Genomic DNA, 10,919 nt, shown 5'->3' with positions numbered 1-10,919 from the left:
AGCATGGCCTGGAGCAGTGAGTAAGTTGGTGTGTGGGGGATGGGAGGCCATGTAGTGATGCCGGCAGGGTTGCTACATGTTGTTTCAATCTTCAAAAAGGGGAAGAAGGTGGAAACTATAGGCCGATGAGTCTGACATCTATACCAGGAAATATCTTTGAACAAATTATCAAACAACATGTATGTATGTACCTGGATAAGAATGAAGTGATTAACCAGAGTCAGCATGACTTTTAACTGATAAGTCATGTCAGACTAACTTAATTTCCTTCTATGACAGAATCACTGACTGCGTGAATCAGGGAAATACTGTAAATAGTATATCTTGACTTCAGCAAAGCATTTGACAAAGTATCTCACACCATCCTTATTGAAAATATGACTAAGTATGGAAAGAGCAAGGCAACTTTTAGGTGGATTCATAACTGACATAGTGATAGGACCCAAAGAGTGGTCGTAAATGGCTGCACATCCAGTTGGAAGAATGTCTCAATTGGGGTACCACAGGGCTCTGTCCTGGGCCCTGTATTGTTCAACATCTTTATCAATTGTTTAGATAAAGGAGTTCAGGGTACAGGGAAAAATGCAAAGCAATACATCTGGGCAATAAAAATGAAAAAAGCATATACAAAATTTGAGGAATGGGGTTAAGCAACAGCATATGTGAAAAAGACCTGATTATACTAATAGATCATAAAATAAACATGAGTCAACAGTGTGATGCAGCACCAAAAAGGCCAATACAATTCTGGGATGTATTAACAAAAGCATACAGTGTAGATCAAGTGAAGTCATTATCGCCTTCTACTCCTCTTTGGTCAGACCTCATCTGGAATACTGTGTCCAAATTTGGGCATCACATTTTAAAAAAGACATCAGGAAACTGGAGCAAGTTCAGAGAAGAGCGGCCAGAATGGTGACCGGTCTGCAAACCATGTCCTATGATGAACAGTTACAGTATTTGGAAATGTTTAGCTTGCAAAAAAGAAGACTGAGAGGAGACTTAATAGCTGTCTACAAATATCTGAAGGGCTGTCACATTGTAGAAGGATCATCTTTATTCTCATTTGCACAATGAAACACTAGAAGCAATTGGATGAAACTGAATGGGAGGAGACACAGATTAGATATTAGAAAAAACCTTTTTGACAGTTAGGCTATGTGCACATGCTGCGGAATCACCTATGGGTTTTTTCCCGCGGAACCCCAGGTAAAACCGCAGGCAAAGTGACCAGCGGTTTTCCTGTGGTTTTGCCCTGCGGTTTCACACCTCTACCATGTTAGGCTGTGTGCACACGTTGCGGATTCTGCTGCGTTTCCACAGCAGTTTTGGCCCTGCGGAAACGCAGCAGTTCCGCAGACCAAGTACAGTACAATGAAACACTATGGGTTTTCAAAAACGCTGTGCTCACGGTGCAGTTTTTTCCGCTCGGTTTTGCTGCGGTTTACAAGCCGCAGCATGTCAATTGTTTGGGCGGTTTCCGCAGTGGTTTCACACCTTTAACATAGTAGAGGTGTGAAACCGCAGGGCAAAAACGCAGACCAAACCGCAGGTCACTTTACCTGCGGTTTTACCTGCGAATCCGAGCAGAAAAACCCACAGGCGAATCCACAGCGTGTGCACATAGCATTAAAGGTGTGAAACTGCAGTGGAATCTGCAGAAACAATTGACATGCTGCGGAAAAAAAAATGCAGCAAAACCGCACGGAAAAAACGCAGCGTGAGCACTGCGGTTTTGAAAACCCATAGGGTTACATGGTACTGTACCATGTCTGCGGAACTGCTGCGGTTCCGCAGGGTCAAAACCGCAGCGGAACCGCAGCAAAAACCGCAGCGTGTGCACATAGCCTTAGGCTACTTTCACACATCAGGTTTTCGCCGTCAGGCGCGTTCCGGCGTCGTGCCGGAGCGCCAGATCCGGCAACTGTTTTATAAAACCGGATGTGACGGATCCGGTTTTCTGCCGGATCCGTCTTGCGCATGACAGGCAAAACCGGATCCGTCTCATCCGGTTCATCCGGTTTACGATCCGTTTTTCGACGGATTACGCCGGATCCGGTTTTTAAAAACGCCCCTTGTGGCCTTCTGAACGGGATTGGCTACTGAAAAACTATATATACCGTGTTCTTACAGGTTGTAGAGGAGAAAGTGCAGGTTGGAGAGAAGAGCAAGTGACTGGCAAAGATGGATGTTGTGATTGGAAATATTTTGAAGAATTTGGCAGATTTTACAGCGGAGGCGAATTGTTTGAAGGTGATTGTTGTGGAGAAGGAGAGAGCGAGACAGCAGCGCATCAGGCATCGTAGACGATGTTTGTGGATCCACCCCATCACAGCCAAGAGAATGACACGTGGGGTCTATTCTACACTCTGCATGGACCTTAGACGAAACCCGGAGAAATTTTTTGGATATGTTCGGATGAAAATGGAGAATTTTGATTACTTAGTGGAGCGCATTGCACACCTCATAAGAAAATCGGACACCTATTGCCGCTTCTCTGTTTCACCCGTCTGATGGTGACGTTAAGGTAAGCCACATTTATTGGATATGCTCGCATCAGAGCACACTTGTTGGTGGTAGTTTGTATCTCCAAGTGTTATAGCTGAGTTTTGGTATGTAATGCTGTTATTTTAAACTAATTGATTGTTTTTTAATTCCCCACAGATTTCATGCAACTGGAGAATCCCTTTTGTCACTGCATTTCCAGTACAGACTCGGAATTTCCACCATATCTGGAATAGTGAAGCACACATGCCGTGCACTGTGGGACTCCTTAGCTGAAGAGTTTTTACCAGAGCCCACAACAGAGAGGTGGATTGAAATTTCTGAAAAGTTTCAACAGATATGTCAGTTTCCGAACTGCTTGGGCGCTGTGGACGGGAAACATATCCGCATTGCAAAGCCAGCCGGATCGGGATCGGAATATTTCAATTACAAGAAATATTTTTCAATTGTCCTCATGGCCATCGCTGACGCGGAATACAAATTTATTGCTGTTGATATTGGGGCCTATGGCCGCTCAAATGACTCTCAAGTTTTCAAACTGTCTGCCATGGGGCGTAAACTGTATGGAAACACCTTCCAGTTCCCACCCCCTAGACCGCTGCCGCAAACATCTGGTCCACCTATGCCATTTGCCTGTGTAGGGGATGAAGCCTTCCAGCTGTCAGAACACCTTTTGAAACCGTACGGTAGCAGAGGATTGTCAAGAACAAAACGCATTTTTAATTACTGCCTCACAAGAGCAAGAAGAATGGTTGAATGTACCTTTGGTATTCTGACAGCCAAATGGCGGGTCCTATTGACTGCGATCAACCTCAAGACAGAAACTGTGGATGAGGTGATCAAAGCTTGCGTGGTACTCCACAATTTTGTTATCTGCAAGGAACCCATTTCCATTGAGGACACCTCTGAAGAAACCACCTTGCAAGATTACCAGAACATTACCACTAGAACTTCTGTGACGGTTTCAGTAATGAGGGACAATTTTGCACTATACTTTATGTCACCTCAAGGCAGAGTACACTGGCAGGATGACAGAGTGTGAAAGATTTGTGCCCTTAACCAAACTTGTGTACCTTCTGTACCAACAGTATATACCTTTGCCAACCAAAGTTGGCTATCTTGTCATGGTCTTACTATTTTTACCTTTAGGCGACAGGTGTGTACCTGGTTGTGTTTTATGCAAAGTATTTCACCTTTTAACAAAAGTTGTGTACATTGTTAGGAAATCACCAACAATAAACACAACTTTTTAGGTGAAATACTTTGCTTCAAACACAACCAGGAACACAACTGTGGCAAAAAGCTAAAATTCCTTTACCTTTTACCCACAGTTATATACCTGGTTTTGAATACCTTTTAAATACCCTGTATTTAACCTTTTTTTTAACATATTTCGCCGCAGAAAGAAATGACAGACATCCAGTGTAAACAATAATTTAGCTTTTATTTAAATTTTTTTTTTTTTTAGTAAACTATTTTTAAATTTTAAATAAACTTTTATAATAAAGGTTTGAAACCATAAAACTGGTCATTTTTATTAAAATACACACATTATAAATTTGTGTAGTGTGGGGTGGAAATACTGCTGGAGGGGCTGCAGGACACTTCGACACTGGGAGTGTGGAGAGAGGACTGGGATCGTGGTGGGGAAGGAACAGTTAGAGGTGAAGGTGTGGAAAAAGCTAGAGAATGGGTGGACATGTGGGAGGCAGAAGAGGTGGTGGGTGGGGGAGTGGAGGGTTGGGCAGGGACTGTAGGAGCAGATGATGTTGATGGAAAGTTGTATGGGGAAGGAGTTTGGTACGGGGAAGGAGTTTGGTACGGGGCAGGTTGCTGGAAGTGGGGAGATGTCTGGTAATGGGGAGGTTGCTGGTATTGGGGAGGTTGCTGGTGCTGTGGAGGTGGCTGGTATGTAATAGGAGGGGGAGGATGGAAAGTGGCTGGAGGGGGTGCAGGTGGAGGAACTACTGGGGTGGGAGGAGGAGGTTGGGAGGTAACGTGCTGGAGAGCACCGTGGCACGAATGCATTACATGCATCTACTGGCTAGGAGAGAGCGTTTCCATTCGCTCCACAACAGACCTGAAAAAGGTGTGGTTTGGCGAAGATCTTGCTTCTGAATGCATGGTTTGCAGAAGTGTCTTCACCTCCAGAATGCTGGAGTTGATCTGCTGAAAGCCTGCGGAGATTTGCTCTGACAAGACTTTTAGACAGTTCTGGAAAGATGCATTCAGATGCAAGAACTCTGGCGCATAAGTCTTTTTCCTGACCCCTCTGCCGCTGCCGCCCAGTACCCGCAGGTGTACTAGAGGTGGCAGGGGCAGAAGGGTGGGGTAAAGGGAAAGTGATCTCCTCACCAGCAGCTTCATGTAATGTTGTTGGCCACGATGCTCCTGCGCTGCTGGATGGGACAGATGGGTGTAATGTGCGGGAAGGTGCAGATGTACCGGGGCGGTCGAAGTGTCCCTCAGTGCCGGTCTCCTCAGGGATCGCCTCAGAAGGGTCCAATCGTGCAGGCTCCCGAGTGCTGCTCACCGTGCTGTGGAATAAAGAGAAAAAAAAACAATTAAAATAGTGACATGGCATGGCCCTGGCTGAAAAAAATTTTTTACATCTAAACATTTTTTTTTTACATGTGGTGTGTAATATTTACCTTCTGGTGACCATTGTATCCCGGAGGAATGACAGGGCTCGTGCGTACTTGTACTTGCCCCTGCGTCCTCCAGATCCACTCGGGGCCCGCATCTCTTTATTGAACTCCTTCTTGAAACGATCCCTCACAGACCACCACCGCTTCACAATTCTGTCCCCTGAAACGAGAAAGGACAAAGTGGTCAGTATACAACATCAGTGTTTCCCAAACTCCAGTCCTCATGGTCCCCAGGGGTCATGTTTTCAGGATTTCCATAGTAAATAGAAATCCTGAACACATGATCCGTGGGGACCACGAGGACTGGAGTTCGGGAAACACTTGTTTACATCAAGCAACCGATACTGTATATACTTATGCTCTTTAATCTGGGCCCGAGCATCGAGGTCCTCCCAGCGGTCCACAAGGAGCGAACAGATTTCCTCCCAGAGCCGTCGGGTAACTATCAGGTCAGCATGGCGGCGGTCAGCCATATTCCATAGCAGCTCCCTTTCTCTGACGAGATCGATGAGGTGGTCCACATCTATTCCTCCATCCTCACCGTCAGAGTCGGGAGCACGCTGTGAAGGCTGTTAAAGTAAAAGAGAAAAATAGCAAAATTAGTCACCACACTTTAAGACATGAAATAAAAAGTGTACCAAAAATTTAACTTAAATATTATACTTACACGCTGGTGACCGCCGCGTTGCTGTCGCCGACGACCCTGGGAGGCACTGCGAGGACCTCTTGGCCGAGCACCAGATTGGGAAGACTAGAGAAGAAAAGAAAAAAATTTATGTGTTTGGATGTTGGCATATTTGTTTGCTGTGTGATGTCTGCGGTACATTGTTTTCTATGTGTTGTGTGTAGTGTGATGTTGTGTTTCTGCGTTTGATGAAAAAATCTTACCAATTGTGAGCCCACTCCAGGTGTCTGTCCACCCCTTCCTTCTTCTTCTGGGAGCTCATCTTCAGCTTGTGATTCCTGTTTTGAAATAAAAGGCAATGAATAGACATATATTACAGAGATGATGGATTTTGGAAATAAAAACTTACCATCAAACGCTGACGATGCGAGGGAGGGCTCCCAGAAGAAGATGTGGTGTCTTCTTGCTGGCCAGACTCCATGGCTGTGGGTGGTGCTGCCGCTGCCAGTGCTGCCAGTGCTGCTGCTGCTGCTGCATCTCTTGGGTGGCTGTTGAATAAAGAGAAAAAAAGGGCCAATGAATATCTTGATATTCCATGGCCCTAGTTTTGAGGAATGGGGGATTTGATAATTACCGTCTCTCATCTGCTGGTGGACTCCCCTCCCGTTGTTCAGCATGTTCCCTTTGCTGCTCCATTTGGGGTGGTGGTGGTGCTGATGGTGCTGCAGTGGTCTCCTGCCTTCTCCTGCGCCTGGTTCCTGTCTTGGGTGGCATGTTGGGTGTGGCTGAGGGTCCCACTGTCATGCTTTTATATATGTGTGCTGTGGGCAGAGCTACTGAGCATGCTCAGACCCAAAAAACCGGATCCGGCCACCTGGCGGGTCCGGCTTTTTCGCCGGAGACAAAAAACGTTACAGTTGCCGTTTTTTCCAGACGCCGGATTGCGACACATTGCCGGATCCGGCGAAAACTGGACAAAACGCATGGCCATCCGGCGCGATCCGGCGCAAATGCAAGTCAATGGGGGTTAAACCGGATCCGGCATTGCATTTCACCGGATCCGTTTTTTGTCAAAAGAGTCGGATCGCGCCTGACGGCGAAAACCTGATGTGTGAAAGAGGCCTTAGAGTGATCAATGAGTGGAACAGGCTGCCATGAGAGGTGATGATTTCTCCTTCAATAGAAGTCTTCAAACAGAGGCTAGACAGACATCTGTCTGGGATAATTAAATGAATCCTGCTTTGAGCAGGGGGTTGGACCAAATGACCCAGCGGGTCCCTTCCAACTCTACCATTCTATGATTATTGAAATGTAATGAGGCAATATCTGGGAATCATTGTATTTAGTCCATCCTTTTGGATTATTATAGTTGGTGACTTTTCTCTTCATTGATACATCTTGTTTTTTTATTACTGTGTGCTTTTTAGATATTAAAATAAACTTGCACATTTTATTCTTGGCTCTCTTCTTTGTCTTGGATGGATATACATCCTGGTTTCGATGTTTAACTTTCAGTTTCAGTCATCACTCTGAGTATACAAAGGGGTGGCTGTAACGGCACCCCAGCCCTGACTGACACTGGCTCTGCATTGGGGCCAGTTGTCAGTCAAGGATGGGGCCTTGTTTACAGCCACCACTCAAGGTTAGTTTTCTCCCCGCATATCTTCAGGTTAATAGTTTTTGTGATAGGTTCCCTTTAAATATTTTGTAAATGATTGCAATACCACTACTTCTCGAAAAGAATATCTCTATAATCTTGTGCTGTGTATCTATGCTCTGTATAATATCACTTACTCTATGTCTTCAGGACACCAATAGCTGTCCTTGCATATAAAAGAGGAACATTGGTCTTCTACCCAAAGTTAAGTTTCAGATTGCATGAAATTAACCTTTAAATATTCTGTCCTTAAGCCTCTAACAATGTTAGCCCTACATGACTTTACCTTAAAACACATTTTCAAAGCAAATGCAGCAATAAGAAGAAAATACATAATTTTCTTTTTTTTTCTTATGCCGCAGTTTTTGATTTCTACATTACATTTGCATAAATAGTTTTGAAACAGCTAAAATGAATGCTAGCTTCCATTTTAAAATACTAAGGGATGAATCCGTCTTCCTTAAAGTCTAAATAAAGCAAAAGCAAGATAAAAGAAATTTGATTTGCAAGCAGTTTCTTTGTAGTTATATAGGGCATTCAATTCATAGCCTTCACTTTAATCATCAAGGTATTTTCACAGTTTATACAGTTAAAAGAATACTGCTAAGAAGTGAGCGTAATTTCATAGATTTTTTGGGTTCCTGTCCTCATTTAACCCTTTACTGGAGATTCTAAAAAACAAAATCTTGATTTTTTAAATAGTAAGGAAATTTGCAGAATTGCATTACTTTTACTTTACTTTTATCTTCAACTGTTAAGTAACAAGTTATAGTAAACCTAAAACATACACTGTGTTCTTTTCTGAATGCTAAAGAAAAGAGCAAATAAAAAAAATCACCAATTCCTCCCCTAATTTCCTCTTTTCCTTTCATTCTATGTTTTTATTCTCACTTTATAATTACAACTGAGAACAACTGAGAAATACGAGTAAATAAAAAGAAATTGTTTCTTTATGTCTTAGGAACTGAATCATGTCTTTCTGTATTCTTATAATGCAGTATTTGACTATAACACAACCTGTTAATCCTGGAACCTCCAACTTCTCTGTTTGCTGCTATTAAATCAATCACTGACAGCAGCATACAAAAATACGATCCAAAAGACATCTGTTTCTGCTGAAGGCTTCTGTGCCTGCCATAATGGTACTCCTCCTAGACCAGTCTGTGGCTGGGCTTCATAGGACACCATGATTAGAATTATATACTGCAATACAGAAGAATTGCAGTAAACGGTTATGGACGAAAGTTATGAAACTGCCCAAAAAAAGTTCTCAAAGTTTGCTGCTTCTATGTTTTTTCATATCTTTTAGTAAGAAGTTTTTATGACTGTCACATAATCGCAGGTCACCGATGGGTTGGCATGACAACCAGAGATCTCCAGCAGACCTCTGTCACACCCGGATTGCTATGAGCGCCGACCCCATGGTTGACGCTCATAGCAAGTGAGTAATTCTGCTACATACAGGCGATCTGATCATCGCCTGTATGTAGCACAGCTGATCCGACAAGTGCAGCTGACAAAAAGCAAAAAAAAATGTTTTAAAAAATATTAAAAAAATTAAAAATATATAAAAGTTCAAATCACCCACCTTTTTCACTTTTCAAAACAGAACAATAAAAAAACAAACATGCACATATTTGATATCACTACTTTCAGAAACACCCGATCTATCAACATAAAAAAAGAATTAACCCAATTGCTAAATGACGTAATGAGAAAAGAAAGTAAAAACTCCAGAATTACTTTTTTTGGTCATCGCAACATTGCATTAAAATGCAATAACAGGCAATCAAAAGGTTGTATCTGCACAAAAATGGTATAATTAGCACACAAAAAATAAGCCCTCACCCATTTCTGTTCCTCAACATATTTAGCTTTTTGAGTCAATGGAGGCATGTTTGTTTTCAGGAGGGATGTCTTGGTTGCCAGAAGGCTTCTGGTTAGGAACTTGCTGTGGCTGATGCAATTTCCTGGTTCTTTTCAGCTTTGTGTGTAAAATAAGGGACGCCATATGGATGGTCCATGTGGCATCTGTTCTTTTTCTCGCACCATAGGCTCATCTGACATACACGCCCACTCATACCATATTGAGATTTTTTTTTCAGACTGAATGCAGGTGAGAAAGAATTATGCAGATCTGCACTGCCTCTTTGACTAACATTGATTTGAGTGCAATCCAATTTTTTATTGTATTGCACTCGTCCGCTTTATATGCCAGTGTAAGTGAAACCTAAAGGTTAAGAGTAAGACAAGAAGATTAAACAAGATTGAAGGTTTAACCCTTTTCTGACATTTGATGTAATAATACGTTCCTGTGCACTGTGCCAATCTGACCAGGGACGTATTATTACTGCATCGCGATCACCCATGTAAACAGACTGTGCATATGCGATCGCCGCCGAGTGTCAGCTGATTCTTACAGCTGACACCCGGCACTAAGTGCCAGGAGTGGTTACACACAACTCCCAGCACTTTAACCCCCTAAATACTGTGATCAAAAGTGATCACAGCATTCCGGGAGCCTTCAGAGGGTTGACAGCACCTCTCCCTTTGGATCGGTTGGATACACTGCGGCGTGACATTTATCCTGCGCTCCGCACTGAGAGCTTGGACATGGATTTCCTGGTAAATATCTGAAATACATGATTCAGACGGAACCTCTGGAGGAAGATTCCCTATAATGAGGCAAATGAAGGCATAGTGGATGCCGATGTTCCCAGTAAAACCTTCAACTCAATCCACAAAAAAAGCAAGTCCCCCCTCAGGTCTGTCATCTGTTAAAATATAGTTGTTGAAATATAGAGGGATTTCACGTTACTGGTAGCACAAAGGCTCTGGAAAAGCAAAATGGCTCCTCACGTGCCAAAAGAAATTCAGCAAATTCTGCGCCCCCAAATCCAAATGCCCCCCTCCCTTCTGAGACCCATATTATATCTAAACCACATATATCGTCCACATTTGGCTTTTCTGAAGCCCACCTAACTTATGGGTGCATGTCTCCAGAAGCACGGGCTGGGCATAACGTACTGGTGACTGCAACGCACTGGTCACTAGAGGGTACTGGTCAATATAATGGCAGTTTGCAATTTTCACCCAGCAACATTCATTGCTGCTTGTTTCTGGAAATTACCGATGGAGTCAAAATCGTTACTACACCTGAAGATAAATTTGCCAAGGGGTAGAGTTATCAAAATGTGGTCACTTGAGATGGAATTCTATTCTTCTATCAATTAGGGGCTCTGTGTATGGAATCCGCAAACTGTTTTGGGAAAATCTGCACTCCAGGAGGCAAATAGTGCCCAGTTCCTCCCGAGTCTCTCCGTATGGCTAAGTAGTACTGTACATCCACATATGGCATATTGCCACGTTCAGTAGAAATTGTGGGACAAATTTTGGTGCCATTTTTACCCAATTCCTGTGTGTGTGTGAAAATGTAAAACTGGGGCTAAAACAACATTTTGGTGGTAAAAATGTAGTTTTTTTT

This window comes from Dendrobates tinctorius, unplaced genomic scaffold (genome assembly GCF_039654945.1).
Source record: "Dendrobates tinctorius isolate UK_male_01 unplaced genomic scaffold, ASM3965494v1 ptg000122l, whole genome shotgun sequence".
Lineage (NCBI taxonomy): Eukaryota > Metazoa > Chordata > Amphibia > Anura > Dendrobatidae > Dendrobates > Dendrobates tinctorius.
This window is presented reverse-complemented; position numbering follows the sequence as displayed.